The sequence below is a fragment of the Mobula hypostoma genome, chromosome 19 (genome assembly GCF_963921235.1).
Source record: "Mobula hypostoma chromosome 19, sMobHyp1.1, whole genome shotgun sequence".
Taxonomy (NCBI): domain Eukaryota; kingdom Metazoa; phylum Chordata; class Chondrichthyes; order Myliobatiformes; family Myliobatidae; genus Mobula; species Mobula hypostoma.
The window spans coordinates 16,917,430-16,941,405 of record NC_086115.1 but is presented as its reverse complement, the minus strand read 5'-3'; the positions used below and the strand labels follow the sequence as shown (position 1 = coordinate 16,941,405).

The 23,976-nt window shown below is 48.1% G+C and overlaps 1 long non-coding RNA gene across 1 annotated transcript; it reads left to right on the top strand.

The window, feature by feature from the left end:
• Window positions 1–9,239: 9,239 nt before the first annotated feature.
• On the top strand, window positions 9,240–21,075 carry LOC134358763 (uncharacterized). The gene is made up of 3 exons (XR_010020943.1): window positions 9,240–9,345; window positions 12,054–12,240; window positions 20,967–21,075. It is a non-coding gene; the product is annotated as an uncharacterized LOC134358763 (long non-coding RNA).
• The last annotated feature ends 2,901 nt before the right edge of the window (window positions 21,076–23,976 follow it).

The following is a 23,976-nucleotide window of genomic DNA, read 5'->3' as shown; positions in this document are numbered from 1 at the left end:
CCCCTCCGCTGATGCTGCCTGACCTGCTGATTTCCTCCAGCATTTTGTAAGTGTCTATAGGGATTAATGTATCATAAGGTACACTGTGGCCCCTCCCTATGACCCTTTTTATTCACTATAATATGCATATGAGTTGATATTCTGTACAAAACACAGAGGGACTTCCTTTGCCTTAATATTGAAAGGGGCTACTGTTCCCTATATTGTGCACAGGAACTTCAGATCTCTGTGATAGTCACAGGGAGTGCCATTCCCTGTAATGTACACAGGGGCTGCTGTGTGCTCTGTTATACACAGAGGCCCAATTCCCTACAGTTTACAAGGAGTTGCTGTCCCCAAAATGTTCTCCAGAACCAGTAGCTTCAACACTGTGTTGGGGCTCTTCCTCCCTCCAATGTGCACGCAGACAACAAGCCTCTACAACGTATGCACGGGGACTGGTATACCCACTAAGATAAACTGTCTTTTGTTGGTTTTTATTGTACACCGGGGCTGCTAATCTTTACAATACACACTGCTGCTGTTCTCTACAACATACCCAAGGGCAGGTAATATCTATAGTATGCACCGTGCTGCTTTTCTTTCTGAGATATACGTGCCTGCTGTTTCAGGAATATTCTCTATGGTATAGCAGGTCTGGTAAGGAGTAAACTGCAGCCTTTGTGCTCTCAATATAGAAAACATAGAAAATAGGTGCAGGAGTAGGCCATTCGGCCCTTCGAGCTTGCACTGCCATTCAGTATGATCATGGCTGATCATCCAGCTCAGAACCCTGTACCTGCCTTCCTTCCATACCCCCTGATCCCTTTAGCCACAACGGCCATATCTAACACCCTCTTAAATATAGCCAATGAACTGGCCTCAACTGTTTCCTGTGGCAGAGAATTCCACAGATTCACCACTCTCTGTGTGAAGAAGTTTTTCCTAATCTTGGTCCTAAAAGGCTTCCCCTTTATCCTCAAACTGTGACCCGTCGTTCTGGACTTCCCCAACATCGGGAACAATCTTCCTGCATCTAGCCTGTCCAATCCCTTTAGGATTTTTTACGTTTCAATAAGATACCCCCTCAATCTTCTAAATTCCAACGAATATAAGCCTAGTCAATCCAGTCTTTCATCATATGAAAGTCCTGCCATCCAGGGTACCTGGAGTTCCAGAAGGCAGTAGATGAGGTGTCAGGTCAATACTGAGGGAAGGTCACACTGGGAGAGAGGTGGTACTGAGGGAGCGTCACGCTGAAAACCAGACTGGTACATTGACTAAAGCTCATGGTTTGGGTGGTAAGGTTTAGTGTAGGGGCTGACAAATCAGTGTGGATGGAAGGCTGGCTGGCTAACAGGGAACTGAGAGTAGGCACGAATAGGCTATTTTCAGGTTGGCAGAATGTAACCGGTGTGCCACAGAGATCGGTTCTGGAACCTCAGCTGAAGTTCCACAGTCAAAGTACATTCATTATCAAAGTATACCCTGTATACACGATGTTGAGATTCAATTTTCTGCAGGCATTTACAGGACAATAATGAAATACAATAGGGATTATGAAAAAACTATACATAAACAAACAACCACTGGGCAAAGGAAGAGAAATCATGCAAATGTAAGGAAAATAATACTGAGAACATGAGTTGCAGAGTTTCCGACAATGAGTCTGTAGGTTGTGGAATCAGTTCAGAGCCGTCCTGTGTGAAGTTATCCACTGCAGTTCAAGAGCCTGATAATTGTAGGGTAACAACTGTTCCTGAATCTACTGGTGTGAGACCTAAGGCTTCTGTACCTCTTGCCCAGTGGTAGTAGTGCGGAACATAGAACACTGGAGCACAGTACAGACCCTACAACCCACAGTGTTTCGCTGAACATTTAACTTAGTCTGAGATGAACTAATGCATCCCCCCTCCACATAACCCTGCACTTTTCTATCCACTATATGCCTTTCTAAGAATTTCTTAAATGTCCCTAATCTGCCTCTTATGTCCCCTTATCTGCCTCTATTATGCACCCAACATTCTATGTATATATAGAAAAAGCCTCCCTCTGACATCCTCCCTATACTTTCATTCAATCTCCTTAAAATTATTTCCCTTCATGTTAGCCACTTCCTCCTTGGGAGAAGTATCTGGCGATCCGCATAAACTATGCTTCTTATCATCTTGTACACCTCTATCAAATCACCTATTATCCTCCTTTGCTCCAAGGGAAAGGTCCTAGTTCAACCTATCCTTGTAAGACATGCTCTTTACTCCAGGCAGCATCCTGGTAAATCTCCTCTGCACCTTCTCCACATCCATCCTGTAAATGAGATGACCACAACTGAACACAATATTGCAAATGTGATCTAGCTAGAGCATTATAGAGCTGAAACATTACATTGCTGGTCTTGAACTTAATCTTCCAACTAATGAAGTCCAATGCACCATATGCCTTCTTAACCATCACACCAACTTGCATAGCAAGTTTGAAGCATCTGTGGATTTAGATATGTGACTTCAAGGAAAGCTCCAGACGTATGTTTGCTGCAGTTGCTGAGGATTCAAAGGGAGATGGGAAGGTCAGTTATGAAGAGAAGATAAGACAGCTGATGTTCCACCCGAACAACACTAATCTCATGCCTTTAGAACAGAGAGGATAGGGAATTTCTTTAGCCAGAGGTTAGTGAATCTGCAGAATTTTTTTTTTGCCACAGACTGCTGTGGAGACCAAGTTATTGGGAATATTTAATTTGGAGGTTGATAAGTTCTTGATTTGTAAAGACATCAGAAGTTGCGGGGAGAAGGCAGGAGAATGGAATTGAGCAGGATAATAAATCAGTCATAGTCAGAGCAGACTCGACGGGATGAATGGCCTCATCTGCTCCTATCTGGTCTTACGGTCCATCGCTTGATTCCATTAACATCCAGGATAGGGAAGTCCAGTGATTCACCACCCTTTGAGTGAAATTATTTCTCCCCATCTCATGCACAGATTATCAACCCTGGTTCTGGACTCTTCCTCACAACCATGGGACACCAGAGCCAGCAGATCTGCAGTCAGGAGCACAAGATGCTGGAGGAACACAATGGATCAGGCAGACTCTGCAGAGGGGAATGGACAGTTGAATTTTCAGATCAAGCCCTTTCATCTGGATTCATAAAAGCTTCTTCCTCACCTTAAACCATAACCTTTGGGACACTGGTTACTCACAGTCCTGCTGAGTTAATTAGAATCCTCCAATCCACAGAAGTCATTCCAGATCCTGTAAAATTCACGACAGCAATAACCAGAAAGCTCCCTATCTCTGAAACTTCTACGAAAACTCTGGGATACCTCGGGTTTATCAGTTTTCAAACCCAACAACTTCTCTAAGACTAGCTTTTGGCAAATTTAGTTCATACAGTTCCTCTTTCTCACAAAATACCTGCTTCTCTAATACTTATAAAACAAGAGAAAGTCTGCAGATGCTGGAAATCCAAGCAACACACACAAAATGCTGGAGGAACTCAACGAGCCAGACAGCGTCTCAGCCCAAAACGCTGACTGTTTACTCTTTTCCATAGATGCTGCCTGGCCTTCTGAGTTCCTCCAGCATTTTATGTGTGTCTCTAATATTTACGTGAGGTGTTTATGTCTCCTCAATGCAAAATATTATTTAATCCTTCTGCCATTTCCTAATGATAAATTCTCACATCTCTCTCTGTAAGGGACCGACTCTTTCCCTTTCATAGAACTCAGAACAGTACATCACTTTTCAGGCCATTCGACACATTCTGTTGTGCTGATCTTGGTGCCAATTGAACCTGATGTCCTCCTCCTGTATATCATGCATAAATCTCCATTCCCTTCAGACTCATATATCAATCTAAAAGCCTCTTAAACACCACCAAACTGGTTGCTTCCATTTCTACCCTTGGGAACCCAGTCCAGGAACCTATCACTCTCTGTCTGAAATAAACTTGCCCTTCACCTTGCCTTTAAACTCCTCCCCAACCTTGGACATGTCTACCCTGCGAGAAGGATTCTGCCTCTCTAACCTATCAATGCCTCTCATAAATTTATAAACATCTATCAGGTTTCTGACGTTCTAGGGAGAAGAATCAAACTTTGTCCAACTTCCTCTTGTAGCTCATATACCCTCCAATCTCGGCAGCATCCTGTACTTTCTCCATAGTCCACACATCCTTCCTATAACAGGACAACCAAAACTACACACAGTATCCCAGGTGTGGTCTGACTAAAGTTTTAGGTCTACAGTATGACTTCGTGACTCTTATACTCAACACCTCTACCAATGAAGGCAAGCACGCCATATGCCTTCTTTACCATCTTATCCACCCCAAGGCCCATCTGTACCTCAATGCTATTATGGGAGCCACCATTACCTGCAAACTTTCTCCTCTCATTTCATCTCCCAAAGTGCAAAACTTCTCACTTGCCCGGATTAAAATCCGTCTTCCACTCCTCTGTCCGTATCGGTAACTGATCCATATCCTGTTGTAGTCTTTGATAGTCGTTTACACTGTCCACAGCTCCACCTGCTTACATGTTCATAGAAACTCGTGCAGTTTTACACTTCCTTCCAGCCTGTATTTTCTTTCTTTATTCTATTCCTTGGTCTTCCAGTTCCACTGTCCCTGATGCAGCAGGTGAAGTGGACACCACACCTCCAGCCTCACCTGTCCAGTCTTCCACCTGTCGGTCTGAGTGTTGACCTGTTGTGTGACATGGTCAGGCTGAGCTGTAGCTGGACACTCCTATACTGAAAAAGAAAAGATGGAGAGAATATCGTTATTGATGGACCTTTATTGCAAAGGTTACAAAAACTTCTGCAAACTTTAAACATTGATCTCTCTTTCTGGAATGAGCCAACTCATAACTGGGACTCTAATTATCCACCCCAAAATATTTATGAAGGTTGGTTGAAACTAGAAGGAATGATCATGACGATGATTGTTAAATTGGGCTGGGAGTCTGTAAATTGCACTTTCAGTGAAAGATTTCTCATAGCCAGGCAACATGAGCTGGATTTAATATCCGCCCAGCTTCACAGTATAAATCAATTGTTAGAAAATTGAAGTAATTTCTTGAAGGAATCAAAGACAAAAAGTCACTTAGTCCCTGAAAAATAGGCAGCCTCCATCATATAAAGTTCCTTAAAACAAGATATATTGAAGTATCGGCATTTGGTGTCTCCACTGTGTGCGAGTTCCATTGCAAGATTTGATTACAGAAAATGATGCATTTTTTCATTAAAGGGATATTATCCACGTTATCGTCCTAGTAAATTCCTACTTATTTCTGAAAGCATTGCTCAATATCTCAGGCACCCGTTTCTAGTACCTGCTCCAAATGTCCCCACTGGAGTTCATCGTGGTTATGAGGATTTATAAGGACAGGGGAGTATACAAAAATCTGACTCTCAGGAAGGCAGGAGAACTCTAATTTATTCAAACGATCCTGAAGTTGATCGGAGCTCAAACGTGGCAGTGGTAGGAGGCTGGACATTTTCCAGAGCTGGCCAATATCCATGTCAACTTGTTTCTGGTTGAGACTAGAATGTCATGTTTCCTTCCTCCGATGGTCTTTGTTCCTCAATAGTGTTCATGAACTATTTTCGTGTATTCCTGTACAGCACAGAACCAGGCCTTTCATCCCAATCTGTCTGTGCTGACCAAGGTGCCTATGTAAGCTGTCCCACTAGTCTGACGAGTGGCATCAGCACCTGGTGTGGAGGCACCAATGCACAGGATTGGAAAAAGCTCCATTGTGGTCACTAGCCTCCCCACCATTGAGGACATCTTCAAAACGTGATGTATAAAGAAGGCAGCATCCATCCTGAAGAACCCAACCCACCCAGAACTTGCCCACTTCTCATTACGACCATCAGGGAGGAGGTACAGGAGCCTGAAGGTTCACACACAACAGCACTTTCCCCTCTGCAATCAGATTTCTGTATGGTCCATGAACCCATCAGTACTACCACACTATTTTGCCCTCTTTTTGCACTACTTAACTATCTATCTATCTATCCAACTAATTAATATACTCTTATTGTACTTTATTATAACTGTTGTGTTTTGTACAGGGCTGCTGCCACAAAACAACAAATTGTATGATACATGCTAGTGATAATAAAGGTGATTCTGACTTACCTACATTAGGCTCATATCTCGCCACACCTTTCCTGTCCAAGTACCTATCCAAATGCCTTTTAAACATTGCCATTGTAGCTTCCTCCACCACCTCCTCCGAGTGCCATGATTATACAGCAAAGACAAAGGCCTTTCAGCCCATCTCCTCAATGCCAACCCAGTTGCCTAACTGAGCTATTCCCATTTTGCCTATGTTTGGTCCACATTCCTCTAAACCATTCTTATCCATGTACCTGCTCAAATATCTTTTAAACGTCACACTGACCGCTCTCTGTGTGTCCTCAGACTATGCTAGCCATTCAACTGGTTGATCCGAGCATTTCTGGCAATAGCCAGCATTTGATGTCCACCTCACGTCAGGAGAGAAGGTGGTGGTGAAAACCACCGTAATGTGCATAGCGATGACAGCTGCTCAATGCTGGATGGATTCCAGGATTTAGACAATGAAGGAACAGTAGTATAATGGAATTTCAATTGGATATTATTATTATTGATTAGATTACATTAGCTTTATTTACCACTTCGAAACAGACGGTGAAATGTGTCATTTGCATCAACGACCAACACAGTCTGAGGATGTGCTGGGGGCAGCCCACAAGTGTTGCCACACTTCTGGCGTCAACATAACCTACTAACCCTAACCCGTACATCTTTGGAATGTGGGAGGAAACCAGAGCACCTGGAGGAAACCCACGCAGCCACAAGGACAATGTACAAGCTCCTTACAGATAGTGGCGGGAATTGCAGCCCAGTCTTACAGCTGATGCAGTAAAGTGTTACCAGGTTTTACATTGCATCCATTCAGTTCATTTCATAATAACAGAGTACTGTGGTAGTACAAGGTAGAACAAAAACTTCCTCTGGGCGCTCCAGTGTCCTCCCACAGTCCAAACACCTACCAATTAGTAGGTTAATTTATCATTGCAAATTGTCCCACAAATAGGCTAGGATTAAGTCGGGGGATTGCTGGGTTGCGTGGCTCCAACGCCAGAAGGGCCTATTCCATGCTGTATCTCAATAAATAAATATATAAAATCACGTTTAATATCACTGATACTGTACACCATGAAATTTATTGATTCGTGGTAGCTGCACAGTGGAATACATAAAATTACAATAATGAAAATATATAAATAAATTAAGTCAGCCATGCAAAAAGAGAGCAAAAACTGCGAGGTAGTGTAGGAATAATAGAGGCTGTAACAGAATACAAGATAAAGTGTTGCAATTACAGAGAAATTGCAGTGCAGGTAGTCAATAAGATGCAAGATCATAAAAAGATAGATTGCGAGAGCAAGAGTCCATCTTATGTGCTAGGGGAGCATTCAATCGTCTTTTAACAGTGGGGTAGGAACTGCTGAAGTCAGGCTGGTGGGTAATTGAGGTAGAGGGAGAAAGATGCGAATGCCTGTGGATTCTGGTTAGTAATGGAGAACTTCAGAGGGCTGATAGATTTGCCCCACCTGTTGCTGCATTTTTGTCCTCACTGAATTTTGGCCTCATTTGGCAGAGTACTGAGTCCCTCCCCCAAGAAACATCACTTCCAGCAGGTGGAAGAGGCCTGAGCTTTGTCAGCTGTCAAAGATGTCAACAGAATGTACATTTCTCTATAATTTCCGAGATATTTAATAATTAAAATTGGATTAAATGATGGATAATTGGCAATAAGACCTTTATTAAAAATAAAACAAATTGAAGTGAAAGCTAATAAAACATAAAAATAATTAAAAATTATGGAGAGAAGTCATTCTTTAAAATCTTGCTTTGCTTCATCGTCTGCAGGTCTGGGGCCCTCAGTGAAATCCCGACTCGTTGATGCAGTGCTGCCTCCGACCAGCTCAGCATCCAAGAGGCATTTCCTGGTGTAGATAGAGGATTTCAGGAAGACTGAGCTTTACCATCTAACCCCCCTTTATCCCTTCCTCTTCTTCCGCTCTCCTTTGCATTCCATCACATCTCCACTCCCTTTCTCTCCCCTTATCTTTCACACTCCCCCCCACCCACCCCTTCCTCCCCTTGTTCTCCCTCTCCTTTCACCTTCCCTGTTTGCAGCCTTCTGCAGCTCTATTCCCTCCATTTCAAGGTTCCACGTGTTGTGCATTCAGAGATGCTCTTCTACACACCACTGTTGTAACTTGAGTTATTGTTACCTTCCCGTCAGCTCGTTCTACACTCACGCCATCCTCTGAGGGAAGAAGTTTCCCTTCAGGCTCCCCTTAAATATTACACCTTTCACCCTTAACCTATGACCTCTAGTCCTAGTCTCACCCAACCACAGTGGAAAAAAAGTATTCATCTGCAGATTCATTCTTCTCTGACCTCTCTCATTAACAAGGTGCTTTTGCCTACAGAACTGCCACACACTTGATATTGCTGCTTTTTTTTTGTTTTTCGCATCATTTTCCGTAAACTTTGGAGACTGTTATGCATGAAAATCCCAGAAGATCAGCAGTTTCTCAGATACTCATCCACCCCGTCTGGCACCAACAATCACTCCACAGTCAAGGTCATTTAGATCACATTTCTTCCCCATTCTGATGTTTGGTCTCAACAGCAGCTGGACCTCTTGACCATGTCTGCATGCTTTTATGCATGAGTTGCTGCCACATGATTGGCTGGCAAGATGTTTTCATTAACGAGGTGTTCAGGTGTATCTAATAAAGTGGCCACAGAGTACATCTGCAATGTCTGAGAATCACTTCATTAGAATTCAATATCCTTTCTATAGCTCTCCCTTGTCATAGAGCACTACAGATGAGAAACAGGCCCTTCAGCTTGTCCACTCTGTGCCAAACTATTATTCTGCCGAGTTCCATTGACCTGCACCTATGTACCCCTCCCATCCATGTACTTATCCAAACTCTCTTCAATGTTGCAAGTGGACCCGCATGCACCATTTCCATCGGCAGCTCGTTGGACACTCCCACTATCCTCTGAGTGAAGAAGATCCCCTTCAGAGGCCCCTTAAATATTTCACCTTTCATCCTTAACCTATGACCTCTAGTTCTAGTCTCACCTAACCTCAATGGAAACAAAAACATACAGTATTAATCTCTGCATTCTTTCTGTTACCGCCCAGAGCGTACAAAGTGTAGATACTACACTGGCAACGAGGAAGGAGTGAAAAGGCACCGGCTTGCATGGAGAGGTGATTGATGGCATGGAGTGACTGGGAGAGACACAGGAACTCCAAGTGAAGGGGATAGGATCAGGGGGGCTGAAGGTTTGCTTTTTGGATTATTTTATTTATTTAGCGATACACTACGGTAACAGGCGCTTCCGACCCAATGAGTACGTGCCACCTAATTACACCAATGTGACTAATTAACCTACTAACTTGTATATCTTTAGAAATGTGTCATTTTTCATCAATGGCCAACACAGACTGAGGGTGTACTAGGGGCAGTCCACAAGTGTCGACGTGCTTCCGGTGCCAACATAGTAAGCCCACAGCTTACCTACTCTAATTTGTATGTCTTTGGAATGTGGGAGGAAACCAGAGCACCCGGAGGAAACCCACGCAGTCACAGGGAGAACGTGCAAACTCCTTACAGACATTGGCGGCAATTGAACCCGGGTCACTGGCACTGCAAAGCATTACATTAGCTGCTGGGCAGCTGTGCCGTCTGAAATTGTGGAGTTATGTCCTGTGATCATTGAACCATGCAGCTCAGATCCTGGTTTCATCAGGAGCCTTACCAGTTATGATCTGGGGTGGTTCTTACACAGAATGGGAGGAGACGTTCCTCAGACTGAACACTCCTGAGAGCGAGGGGGATGCAGTGCCCACTCACGTGAAGACGCAGGAGAATGCGAGACAGCTCCCTAATGGAGATGGACGGGGCTTCCACCACTTTAATTCAGAAATGATAGAAGACCATGAGTTCAAGACCAGAATTACCCTGTAGTCTGGACAGTTCTGTCTGCATTGGACAGCAGTGGGCCAGACCCACCAATGAGATGCCCAAGGTAGGTGCAACTGCCCCACTTTACAGGGAATACAATGTGGCCTTCAAGAAAGCCATGTCGGAGGAATAACACATGCTTGTCCTGCTTTGAGGGGCCAAGATCTTCACCAGGATCATTCCGTCTCATGTAGATGGATGTGGAAAGCCAACACAGTCTATCGACCAACACCAACCAGTGGTTCATCTATTTATAATGTGGCCTTTTGGCGTACAGTCGCCATCCTAAGTACCCCAGACCACCAACGGACAAGGCATCAAACGATTCCAAAGCTGTGTGGTGATGCCTGGAATGGGCCTAGCATGGGAGAGGATGCTGCAGGAGGTGTTGGGAGGCTTTCTGAATGCAGCACTAAGAGTTGGGAGTAACTTCTGATTGAGGGAGGTGGTTTATTCAGTCCAGGAGTGGACTCGAGGAGAAGACTATCTTCAGCGTGCGGAGGCTGATGTCCTGAGACAGCCCGGTTGTCCTGGAGGGGAAAACTGGTATTAACGCGGTGAGTGAGGGGATATTAAGAAATGGGACTGATTCATTATCATTGAAATATATAATGTGAAATTTGCTGTTTTGCAGCAGAAGTACAGAGCAGAGACATTAACATTAATACAATTTATAAAATATTTCTTCTTCTTCATGTACGTTACGCGTTACACGCTTGGGCGATCATGGCTCTCCACATCAAACGATCCCTCGCAGCGTCAATGACATCTCGCACACTTAGATCTGTTAGTTCTTTCACAGGATCCATATATTTTCTCCTTTGTCTTCCTCTTCCACGTTTCCCAGGCATACGGCCTTGTAGTGTAAGGTATTCTATTTCTCCCTTTCTGATGACATGGCCCAGGATTTTACGTTTCCTCTCATTTAATGTTCTCATTAAAGGTTTTTTTGTATGGGCACATTGGTGTACTGTCTCATTAGTTACCCTATATGATATTTTCAACATTCTTCTAAGAATGTTGCTCTAAGTTTCTTTGGAGTTCTGGTGTTATGGTCCATGTTTCGGAAGCATACAGCAAGATTGGCCAGATGTAACATTTTAGTAGCCTAAGCCTTGTTGTCATAGAAATGTGTCTGTTGGTAAAAATGGGTTTCATTTTTTGGAAGTTGGTTTTGGCAATGGCAATTCTTATATATATAAAATATATAAATACTGGAAAAAAAATTAGGTGGTGTTCATGGGTTCATACACCATTGATAATTATGATGGTGAAGGGGAAACAGCCATGCCTAAAGGCGTGTGCATCTTCAGGCTCCAGTACCTCCTCCCTGATGGTAGTAATGGGAAGAGGGCATGTCATGGGCAGAGAGAGTCCTTATCGATGGTTTCTGCCTTTTGAGACACCGCTCCTTGAAGATGTCCTTGATGGTGAGGAGGGTTGTGCCTCTGATCGACCTGGCTGGGTCTACAACCTTCTGTATCCTCTTTCACTCTGGAGAATTGGCGTCCCCATTCCAGACTGTGTTGCAACCAGAATGCTCTCCGCCATTCACCAGCAGGAATTTTGCAGGAGAATCACCAACCCCCCCCTACCCACAAACCCCTAATGAAGACCCTAATGAGAATATGAGGTGTTTCCACCACAGTTGTTTCAAACTCTCCATAACCAGGACTGCTTCGTGGGAGTTAAACCCAGAAGACTTTGGGCATCACTGTTAGTGTAATGCTTTATAGTGCCAGCGATCTGGATTAAGTTCCCACCGCTGTCTGTAAGGAGTTCTGACATTCTCCCCCGTGACTGAATGGGTGTTCTGGTTTCCTCCCACATTAGTTCGGGTTAGAGTTGGTGAGTTCAGGGCATGCTATGTTGGTGCCAGAAGCACGGCAACACTTGCAGACAGCTCCCAGCACATCCTGGTGCTGTGTTTGCCATTGGGGCGAAACAATGTATTTCACCGTACATTTCGACATTTCAATATGCATGTGAAACCCAAAGCCTGTCTTTAAAGGTCTGTAACCTTCAGAGCTACTCGTCGGAAAGATGGAAGAACATCTGCATGAGGTTCGGGCACACTGAGCTAGAAAGTCACTTCATCACAAGGAAGGACCATCCATCTGCATAGGCCACGGAGAGGACCACACCAGGCCAATCCAGCCTGTCCAGACCGACAACGACTGTGGACAATCCCCTGATGCTGGTGGACGGACGAGGTGAGAAGTATGGACACACACACACACACACACACACACACACACACACACTCACACTCACACTCACACTCACACACACACACACACACACACACACACACACACACACACACTCACACTCACACTCACACACACACACACACACACCACAGAGCTCAGACTTTCCTGCAGCCCCAGGGCAGAGTATCCAACAGCGGTTCACAGCTTCATCAGCTCTGTTTAAATTGTTTGTGCAAAGTGGAGGCTTCAGACTTTGCTTCACATACCAGATTGTCTGGGAAATCAGAGAGAGCAGCGCGTATCGTACCAACAACCAGACACATTAGGCGATCAGCTTTTACTAGGAAGCAATGATGCATACGTGGTCTTCAGGATGCAGATCACAGCGGGGTGCAATGCACACAGAGACGCCGGACATGGACAAGGCTGTCTGGCCGACTGTGCAGAATACAGAGGCAATGAGGTGACGGGAGATGTGGAACTGCTGAAGCTGTTGAAACGTGGAACAGACGGATCACATGAGAAGGCCGAGAGGATGGTTGAAGCAAGCAGGAGATCAGAGATGTTCTGCAGAGAAATGTGCAGATGGTTTACCAAGACCATCAGACCTATGCACTGGACCCGTGAGCACGTGAAGGAAGACAGTCAGTACCTCCTCCTTATCTGCCCTGTCCTCTCTCACCCGGCCTCCCTCGCCTCACTCTTGCTCTGTTCCTACCAACTTCACCCTCTCACCATCTCCTCCTCTCTCCTTCCCCTCTCCTCCTCCTTTCCTCCTTTCCTCTTGCCTTCCTTTCTCACCTTCCTACCGCCCCTCTCCCCCTCTCCCCCTCTCCTCCTCCATCCCATTCTCTCCCTCTTCTGCTCTCCCACCCCTCTCCCCATTCATCCTCTCTCTCACCTCTCCCCTTCCCTCTTCCCTTTTTCCCAACACGCTTCTCTTCCTCCCCTCTCCCCATTCGCATCCTTCTCTCCCTCCATCTCCCACTCTCTCTCACCTCTCTTCCCCTCATTCCCTCACCCTTCCTGCTCTCTCCCTCCCCTCCCCCTTGCTCCCTCCTCCCTTATCCCCCTCTCACTCCTCTCCCCCATTCCCTCACCCTCCCCTTTCTCCCTCCCCATCCCATCCCATCTCTCCACCTTCCCCACTCTCCCACCCCTCCTCCTCTCTCCCTCTCTCCCCCTCTCTCCCTCCCCCTCACCCTTTCCACCCTTCCTCTCCTCCTCCCTGTCTCTCCCTCCCCTCTCTCCTTCCCCCTCAACCCCTTCCTCTCCCCCTCTCATCCACCCCTTCTTTCCCTACCACTCTCTCTCTCCCTCCCCTCCTCATCACTCTCCCTTCCTTCCCCCTTTCTCTCACTCCCCCTCGATCTTTCTCTTCCCCCTTTTTCACCCCCTGCTCCTTTCCCTCCACCTCCCCTTTCCCCCCTTCTCCCTTTCCTTCCCTTCTCCTCTCTCCCTGCCCCACCCCCCACTCTTCCATTTTCCTTTCGAATCCCAATTTTAGGAATGTTCAGAGCATCCACATAACCTCATTGGCCAGGCCTCACCTTCCCCACCACCTCACCATCCTCCAACCTCCTCAACCCTCTCACCTCTCCAAACCTTCACCTGTCCTGACCCCTCTCCTCCCTGAACCACTGCCCTCCCCAAACCTTCACCCTTCCTGACCCCTCACCCTCTTTCACCCATCCTCCCCAAACCTTCTTCTGCCCTGACCCCTCACCTCTTTGACCCTTCACCCTCCCTGACCTCTCATGCTCCCTGACCCCTCGCCCTCCCCGACTCTTCACACTTCCTGACCCCTCACCTTTCCCAATCTTTTACCAACCCCAACCCCTGTCCCTCCCCGGCACCTCGCCCTCTCTGATCCCTCACCCCAATCACCACCTCACTCTTCAAGGCCCCTCTGCTTACCCACCCACCTTCCCATGACCTCTCCATCTCCCCCATCACCTTGCCTTCACCCTCCTCACTGACGCCCTTCTAAACCTTTGCCTCCCCCACCCTCACCCTCACACTCCACAACTGCTCACCTTCACCGAGCCCTCATCCTTGTTGAACCTTCCTACTCTAGTCTGACGCATCTCCTCCCCCTTCCTCGCCCCTTGCATTCGCAGCTCCTGACCTCTCCCCTTTGCCCTTTCTTTACCAAACTCCCACCCTCCGCAACTGCTCACCCTCATCACCACTTCACCCCCATAGGCCTTCACCCCCACTGTCAGCAACCCCACTCGATCTCACTCACATACCACCCTCACTGACTGTTCCTTCCCCCACCCCCCCTCACTGACACCCTTCCCTACTATCCCCCTCACACACATCTCCTTCCCCACCCCCCCTCAATGACACCCCCTCCTATTGACAATCCTCTCACACACTCCTCCTTCACTGACAATCCCTCCCCTATTGACAATCCTCCTCACTCACCCGTCTGTCACCACCCCACCCGCACTGTCACCTTCCCCTATTGACAATCCTCCTCATACATCCTTTCATCACCAATCCTTCCCTCACCCACCCCCCTCACCCATCCCTCCCACACTCACCCTCCTCCCTCACCTACCCCTCCATCACCAATCCTTCCCTCACCCACCCACTCCTCCCACACTGACCCTTCTCCCTCACACACCCCTCCATCACCAATCTCTCCCTCACCCACTCCTCCCACACTGACCTTCCCCCTCACACACCCCTCCGTCACCAATCCCTCCCTCACCCACCCTTCCCTCACCCACTCTCCCACACTGACCCTCCTCCCTCACCCACTCCTCCCTCTCTCACCCACTCTCCCTCACATACCCCTCCCTCATCAACCCCTCCCACACTGACCCTCCTCCCTCACCCACCCCTCCGTCACCAATCCTTCCCTCATCCACTCCTCCCTCACCCGCCCCTCCCACACGCACCCTCCTCCCTCACACACCCCTCCTTCACCAATCCCTCCCTCACCCACACCTCCCTCACCCACTCCTCCCTCACAAACCCTCCTCCCTCACTAACTCTCCCCCTCACACACCCCTCTATCACCAATCTATCCCTCACTCACCCCTCCTACACTGACCCTCCTCCCTCACTCACACCTCCGTCACCAACCCCTCCCTCACCCTGTCACTCAGCAACACCCCTCACTCGCTTGTGTCTCTCCCTCAAGCTTTCAGCTGGTCCTTCTTCCGACGAAAGCCCTGAATTAATTTGCGGTGGGGGTGGAAGTTCCCATTTGTCTGACTGTGTGCCACACTTGATCCCCGTAGCAATGTACAGCTCCGTGTATAATTGGCTCCAAGCCGTGACCTTCCACCCTTCACTCAGACAAATTACAGGTTATTTCTGGGGCTTCTAAAGTCGGTGGTACAGAGAGCAGTAACGATCCAGGGTCACACACGAGTATATCTGCTTACAAAAATCATTTACATCTGTTCCAAAAGCTGAAGGAACTTGACCACAACGTTACTGAAAATAAACAGTAGGCTAATGCTCAATGTGAAACAATGTGAGTGCCATCTGTACCCATCCAAAAACCAACATTCTCTGCCTCTACTCCACAGTGCTCTCCACCCCACCCCACAGTCTGACCCTCCCTCAGTACTGCCCCTCCTACATTGTGACCCCCCCTCCGTACTGCCCCTCCCGGAGTGCGGCACTCCCTCAGTACTACCCTCCCACAGTGTGACTCTCCCTCGGTACCACCCCTCCCAGAGTGTGACCCTCCCTCAGTATCATCCCTCCACAGTGTGACTCTCCCTCGGTACCACCCCTCCCACAGTGTGACCCTCCCTCAGTACCACCCCTCCCACAGTGTGACCCTCCCTCAGTACCACCCCTCCCACAGTGTGACCCTCCCTCAGTACCACCCCTCCACTGTGTGACACTCCCTCAGTATCATCCCTCCACAGTGTGACACTCCCTCAGTACCACCCCTCCCACAGTGTGACCCTCCCTCAGTACCACCCCTCCCAGAGTGTGACCCTCCCTCAGTACCACTCCTCCCACAGTGTGACCCTCCCTTAGTACCACCCCTCCCACAGTCTGACCCTCCCTCAGTACTGCCCCTCCTACATTGTGACCCCCCCCTCCGTACTGCCCCTCCCGGAGTGCGGCACTCCCTCAGTACTACCCTCCCACAGTGTGACTCTCCCTCGGTACCACCCCTCCCAGAGTGTGACCCTCCCTCAGTACCACCCCTCCACAGTGTGACCCTCCCTCAGTATCATCCCTCCACTGTGTGACACTCCCTCAGTACCACCCCTCCACTGTGTGACACTCCCTCAGTATCATCCCTCCACAGTGTGACACTCCCTCAGTACCACCCCTCCCACAGTGTGACCCTCCCTCAGTACCACTCCTCCCACAGTGTGACCCTCCCTCAGTACCACCCCTCCACTGTGTGACACTCCCTCAGTATCATCCCTCCCACAGTGTGACCCTCCCTCAGTACCACCCCTCCACTGTGTGACACTCCCTCAGTACCACCCCTCCCACAGTGTGACCCTCCCTCAGTACCACCCCTCCACTGTGTGACACTCCCTCAGTACCACTCCTCCCATAGTGTGACTCTCCCTCAGTATCACCCCTCCCACAGTGTGACCCTCCCTCAGTACCACCCCTCCCACAATGTGACCCTCCCTCAGTACCACCCCTCCCACAGTGTGACCCTCCCTCAGTACCACCCCTCCCACAGTGTGACCCTCCCTTAGTACCACCCCTCCCACAGTGTGACCCTCCCTTAGTACCACTCCTCCCACAGTGTGACTTTCCCTCAGTACCACCCCCCCACAATGTGACCCTCCCTCAGTACCACCCCTCCCACAATGTGACCCTTCCTCAGTACCACCCCTCCCACAGTGTGACCCTCCCTCAGTACCACCCCTCCCACAATGTGACCCTTCCTCAGTACCACCCCTCCCACAGTGTGACTTTCCCTCAGTACCACCCCTCCCACAGTGTGACTTTCCCTCAGTACCACCCCTCCCACAATGTGACCCTTCCTCAGTACCACCCCTCCCACAGTGTGACCCTCCCTCAGTACCACCCCTCCCACAGTGTGACTTTCCCTCAGTACCACCCCCCCATAGTGTGACCCTCCCTCAGTACCACCCACTCCCTCACTACTGCCCCTCCCAGAGTGTGGCACTCCCTCAGTACCGCCCCCAGCAAAGTGCGGTGCTCCCTCAGTACTGCCTCTCCCACAGTGCAGCACTCCCTCAGTACTACCCCTCCTATGGTGTGCCCCTCTGACAGTGTGACCTGTCCCTCTCTCAGTACCACCCTTCTCGCAATGAGGTGCTCCCTTGGCAGTGCCCTGTGTTAGTGGTCTGTATTCTGTCCAGGAGCCCCTGGAATGGTATCTAAGCATATCCCTGGTAATCAGTTGAAGTTCCAAAGCTGGAATTGTCCCCAGTACAATGTCCCGACCAGGACATGTCATGTCTCACTATCTACGTGGACACCCGGTTCTGAAGCAGCAGCTTATTTATTCCGAGGTTTTCAACGTCTGTGGACAACTCCAATGCCGGAGCGAGACTGTATCCTCGTGACTTTTTTTTCTTCAGTCCACAGATGTAACACACACCCATGGAGAGAAGCAGAGGCTCTGTATTTGTCAGGCCATTCTCACCACTTACCATCTCATCCATCTTCCTAATCTAGTTCCCTGAGCCGACCTCCTGGTCCCCGCTTTCAGAATGGATGTCCCATCAAGGAATCCCTGTTTACTGCCCTGTGCGAGACACAGGCACCCAAACTCAGCAGGGATCCCAAACGCCCAGAAAAGATCAGTGTGTATTGTATCCCCGTCCCACATGGTATCATTGACTGAAGACTTCTGTGAGCTCTGGTCCGTTTCAACACATTAGACACAGTGTGAGGTACGCCCACCCAACCCCTGTACTGCATCACACCCCCCCAGAGCATGGATCAGGTACAATCAAACTCCCTCTGCACTGTCCCATCACACCCCTCTAGAGCATGGATCAGACAAGATAATTCTCTCTGCACTGTCCCATCACACCTCCCCCCATAACATGGATCAGACAAGGTAATTCCCTCTGCTCTGTCCCATCACACACTCCGAGAGCATGGATCAGACAACAAAACTCACTCTGCATTGTCCCATCACACCACCCCCTAGGGCATGGATCAGGTACAATGAAACTCCCTCTGCACTGTCCCATCACACACTCCCAGAGTACGGATGAAACAAGGTAATTCCCTCTGCTCTGTCCCATCACACACTTCCTGGGCAGCAACAGCCATCTCTGAAGGGAATAAATAGCATCCTAGATGAGGTTAGGAATATTTTGATTCACTTAGTGCTATATTTCGTAGCATTTTTGTCGTAGCATTGTAAACTTGAAATAAACTTATTATTGTAGAAGAAAGGGACAGGAACAACTCAGGTTAGATGGGGTAAAGCTCCCTTTATACCATCCCATCACAAACTTCCAGGGTCAGACATAGCAGACAGTTGTGGACACAGGTCAGCAAATCACAGAAACCAAACCTCCCCTCCATGGGCTCTGCACTTCCCAGTGCCTCACTGACACAGACAACATAATCACAGACACTACCCCCCCCCGGACAGTGTCTCTTCTCCCCTTTCACACTGGGCAGAAGATACTGAAGACTGAAAGCACATACCACCAGGCTCAAGGACAGCTCCCACCTCACTGTTATGTGGTCCCTGATGCAAAAAGATGGACTTTAGTCCGCACTATCGATCTTGCACCTTATTGTCTGCCTGCACTGCACTTTCTCTGTGACTGTAAGCCTTTATTCTGCTTTCTCTTACTGTTTTCCCTTGTACCTCCTCAGTGCACTACTGAAATGTAATGCTCTGTATAGATGATGTGCAAAACAATGGTATTCAGTACCTTGGTACACAAGTCAATTCTAATCTAATTTACCACTTTAAATCTCACTCCACGCGCTCCTGTCACACTCCCAGAGCAGGGACAGCTTCCTTTAGGCCATCCTACCTGCAATTATTGAGCTAGTTTCAGTGAGGGTTCTGGTGGACTAAGGTTAATGTTAGGATTAGGGTGAAGACTGGGGCCAGGGATAAGGTTACGGTGAGGATTAGAGTTAAGTTTAGGGTAAAGATTAGGGTTAGGAGGAACGTTAGGCTGGACCTGGATGGGATTTGCTGACTCGAACTACCCTCTGTGTGTGCTCTGGGTTTGAAGTTAGAGGAGTGATTCTGTCTTCCATTTCCCACACTTGTGCTGATTAGTACCAGCCTCCCTCCCTCAGCAGCATCCAACACCCCCTTCCCTTCCCCACCATAACTCCATTACATATCTCCCTAACCGATCCCAACACACCCCCATCGGATATCTCCCTAACCCATTCCAACATTCCTCCATCAGATATCTCCCTAACCAATCTCAATTTACTTCTATCAGATAATCTCCCTAACCAATCCCAACACACCCCCATAACATAGAAACATAGAAAATAGGTGCAGGAGTAGGCCATTCGGCCCTTCGAGCCTGCACCGCCATTCAGTATGATCATGGCTTATCATCCAACTCAGAACCCTGTACCTGCCTTCTCTCCATACCCTCTGATCCCTTTAGCCACAAGGGCCATATCTAACTCCCTCTTAGATATAGCCAATGAACTGGCCTCAACTGTTTCCTGTGGCAGAGAATTCCACAGATTCACCACTCTCTGTGTGAAGAAGTTTTACCTCATCTCGGTCCTAAAAGGCTTCCCCTTTATCCTCAAACTGTGACCCCTCATTCTGGAGATAAGATATCTCCTTAACCAATCTCAGCATTCCTGCAACAGATATCTCCCTCGGACATCCCCCAGCCAATCCAAGCTGGAGCAAACAAGGGACACAATCTCTGAGTTTAACTCTCTTACACCTGCGTTTCCTGCAATATGGAGTCCCCGCCAATCTCCACAAGATCCACCTTCCCAGCCATCCCCATTGCTCAGCCCAGCCAGTCTGATGGTGAAGCTTTAGCCGGCGAGAGGACCTTGCTCTCTGCTAGGTGTCAGAGTTCAGCGGATGAGGGAGTGTTAGGAAGAGAGCGACAGGGATGGAAAAGGGGCAAGGCTGAAAGATGCAGCTCATGAGTTTGGGGTCTAGTCGGCACCAGAGGAGCAGGAATGAAATTTAAGGCTGTGGGACTGGAGTAGTTTGGAGACATGACTGCCCGTCAAGTTCAGCAAAAGTGCAACCCCTAGCTACTGCTCGCAACCACCCATTAGTCAGTGACCGTGGACAAAGCAAGGCAAACCTATCTCCTGTGATTTGAATTAATTGTTGTGCCCTGCGCCATGTGTCAGTAACTCTACACCAAACTCATTACTGTGGAACCTCTTGGAGAGAAGGGTCCACTTCCTTAATCCTGGCTTCTGGGGCTGAGGCACGCATCACAGGGGAATTGTGTTCCAATCATTAATCTACTGCCGGCAATATCCCACTTGTGTATCTCTTCATGCCAGCTCAGTTTTCACTGGGTTATGAACAGGTCTTAATCCGTCCCACTTCAGTACAAGTCATTTACTGCATTATTAACTGATGTTTGTTGAAATCCATAAATTTTATGAATGTTATGAGGAGCCACTTATTAAGTACGAAAGAACTATTAATGTTGTCATCGGGTTACAGCTTGGAAACATGCCCTTTGGCCCAACGATTCTACACTGTTCATCAACCACATATATAAGCAAATTCTAAATTAATTCCACTTTTTATTATGTATTATTTACAGCGCGAACAGGCCTTTCCAGCCCAAGTTTCACCATCCGGCAAACCGCCTATTTTAACCCTAGCCTAATCACAGGACGATGTACAATGAACAATTAACTTACTAACCGGTACGTCTTTGGACTGTGGGAGGAAACCAGAGCACCCGGAGGCAATCCACGCATACGGCGCAAACGTACGAAATTTCTTACAGAGCACATCAGAATCGAACTCCAAACTCCAACACCCTAAGTTCTAACTGTGTCGCAATAATCGCTACACCACCGTGGCGCTGCACACATTTTCAAGGCCACATTCCACCCAATTCCTATAAATTAATAAACTGCTCCTCATGCCCTTGTGAAACCCATGGGGTTACAGGGAGAATGTGTAAACTCCGCTCAGATGGCCTCAGAATAGAAAGACAACACTTTAGAGCAGAGACGAGGAGGAAGTTCTTTAGCAAGAGGGCAATGAATCTGTGGAATTCATTGCCACAGACGGCTGTGGAGGCCAATTCATTGGATATATTTAAAGTGGAGGTTGATAAGGTTCTTGATTAGTAAGTGCGTCAAAGGTGGAGAGGGAAAATGAATCAGCCATGATTGAGCGGTGGAGCAGTCTCAATGGGCCAAATGGCCTTTTTACTCCTACGGCTAATAGTCTTAAGTTCTTCCTCGGATTCCTTTCTTCCCTGAGTAAGCTGCTCCTCCCAAGATCACAGGAAATGCACGGTGTTGTGGACACATCTAAGTTCAGTCTCCCCTCTGTTGATTCGGTGTACGTTTCTCTCTTCATCGGCGAAGCAGCCAGCATAAATCAAAGATAAAGCTCAACCCAGACGTTCTCCCTTCTCCCCTGAACTACTGGGCGGAAGGTACAAAAGCCTGAAAGCACCTACCACCAGACACCAGGCTCATCTTCTACCCTGATGTTACCAGACACTTGAATGGACCTATTGGACTCTAAAGGTGTACTCTTGAACTTTTGATCTCCCCATCTACCTCGATGTGGCCTTTACACCGCACTTTCTCTGTGACTGTAACACTTTATTCTGCATTCTGATTTTTCTTTGTACCCTCTCCATGTACTCATGTATGGAATGATCTGATACGGTGCCAAAATTGTCTTGCATTCTGTTCTTTCAGATCATTTCAGCAGTGCATCAAGGTGGTGCAAGGTAAAACAATAACAGAATGCACAATAAAGTGTAACAGTTACAGAGAAAGTGCAGTGCAGACAGACAATAATGCTCAAGATCTTAACAAGATAGATTGTGAGGTTAAAAGTTGACTTTATTGTACCATTAAAAGTGAAACCATTAAATAGCAGAGCGAAGCTGTCTGTGAGTCTGGTGATACTTCATTTCAGGCTTCTGTATCTTCTGCTGGATGGGAGAGGGGAGAAGAGAGAATGTTTGGGAAGATGGGGTCTTTGATTATGACTGTTTTACTGAGGCAATGAGAAATACAGATTTGACCCACAGAACTTTCCTCCTGAGATGAATCTCATTGACCAGGACTTCTCTCTGTCCCTCCACCTTCCCCTCCCCACTCCTACTGCTGAGCGTGCGCTGAAGTTGGCCGTGGTGTCTTTTATGGCTGACCACTTCCCTAAGAGCTGTACCGATTTGTGGGATCCTCTCAGCTCTCAGCGCTGTGCCTGGTTCCGGGAGACAACCCCCCCCCCCAGAGCTGCCCTCTGGTGCTGAGCATGGGGAGGATTGAACACGTTCCTGTCCCACACCAGGGCCTCCAGAGTTTGGAGCCCGGCCTCTGCAGGACTTCGCCCACTGGGTTTAACTGATCTTCCCTGGAAACAGGTGGATGCTGATGGTCCAGAACTCTGTCTGTCAAGGGTCAATCTGGTCCTTTGCAAAGGGACCGGAGAAGGAATCATCCGCAGGGTGGTGGGGAAAGGGCTGGGGTTTGAGGGACTGACAAGGCTACTCTACTTGGAGATGACAAGGTCTTGATTGGCCGAATGGCCTCTTTCATTTCGTCTCGGTTCGGTAAACGGGGTGGCGGTGGAGAAGATAGATTAGGGACATCTAAGAGACTCTAAGGTAGGCACATGGATGAGAGAAAAATTGAGGGCTATGTGGAGAGGGAAGGGTTAGATTGATCTTCCAGTAGGTTATAAAGTCTGCACATCATGGGCTGAAGGGCCTGTACTCTGCTGTAATGTTCTCTATCTATGTTCATCACTGTTTGATAATGCTCCTACCTGGTAAAAGTGCTTTATGAATAATAGACATAAGACTGCGTGGTTGCTAAGGTAACAAAAGATAATATATGCCAATCTACGTTGGAACCCGGGTGTTGGCTAGATTAATTGGGTCTTGTCAAGACCTGACCTAAAAATAGGTCAATTCAACACCTCCCTTTAGCAGGGCCAGAGAGGTTGCCAAGTGGAGGAACACTGTGTTAAAAGCAGTCTATATTAAGCCAACACTCTGAGCTAATGAGGCCTAATGTGATGCAAAGCTATTCCTCAGATAACAAGCTGTTGGTGTGGTGCCAGACTGGGTATAAGTGACTGCTGTCAATGCGAAGGTGGTGATTAGGCCTGGGAGCTTGGAATGTCTTTTTCTGGAGGGGGTGGGGTTAAGGAGAACACTGCCTGTGGCTCAGAGTTCCTTTGACATGCAATGAGATAAAGTTTAAGTTTCAGGCTGATGGTTAAACTCAAGGCGGGGGGGGGCGGGCGGGGGGGGGAATGCAGACTGGACTTCCAGCCGGGCAGCTGTCGAGAGGCAGACCACAGGAAGGCACGCTTGGGGAGGCAGCTGGTAGGGCATTGACTGGCAGCTTCTTCCCCTTTCTGGAGCCAAGAGTGGACACCATCGGAGTAGGAACACCGGAATCTACCAGCAGCTGGCGGGAGAGAACTCAACCCAATATTCCAGCTACTCTCCTTTGAATTTATACAATTTACGAGCTCGCACCATCTTGTGGAATGCAACCCAAGGTTTACCAGAGTGCTCAAGGTTCATTATTCCAATCTATTTACCTCAGGTACCGAGGGTGTGCTGG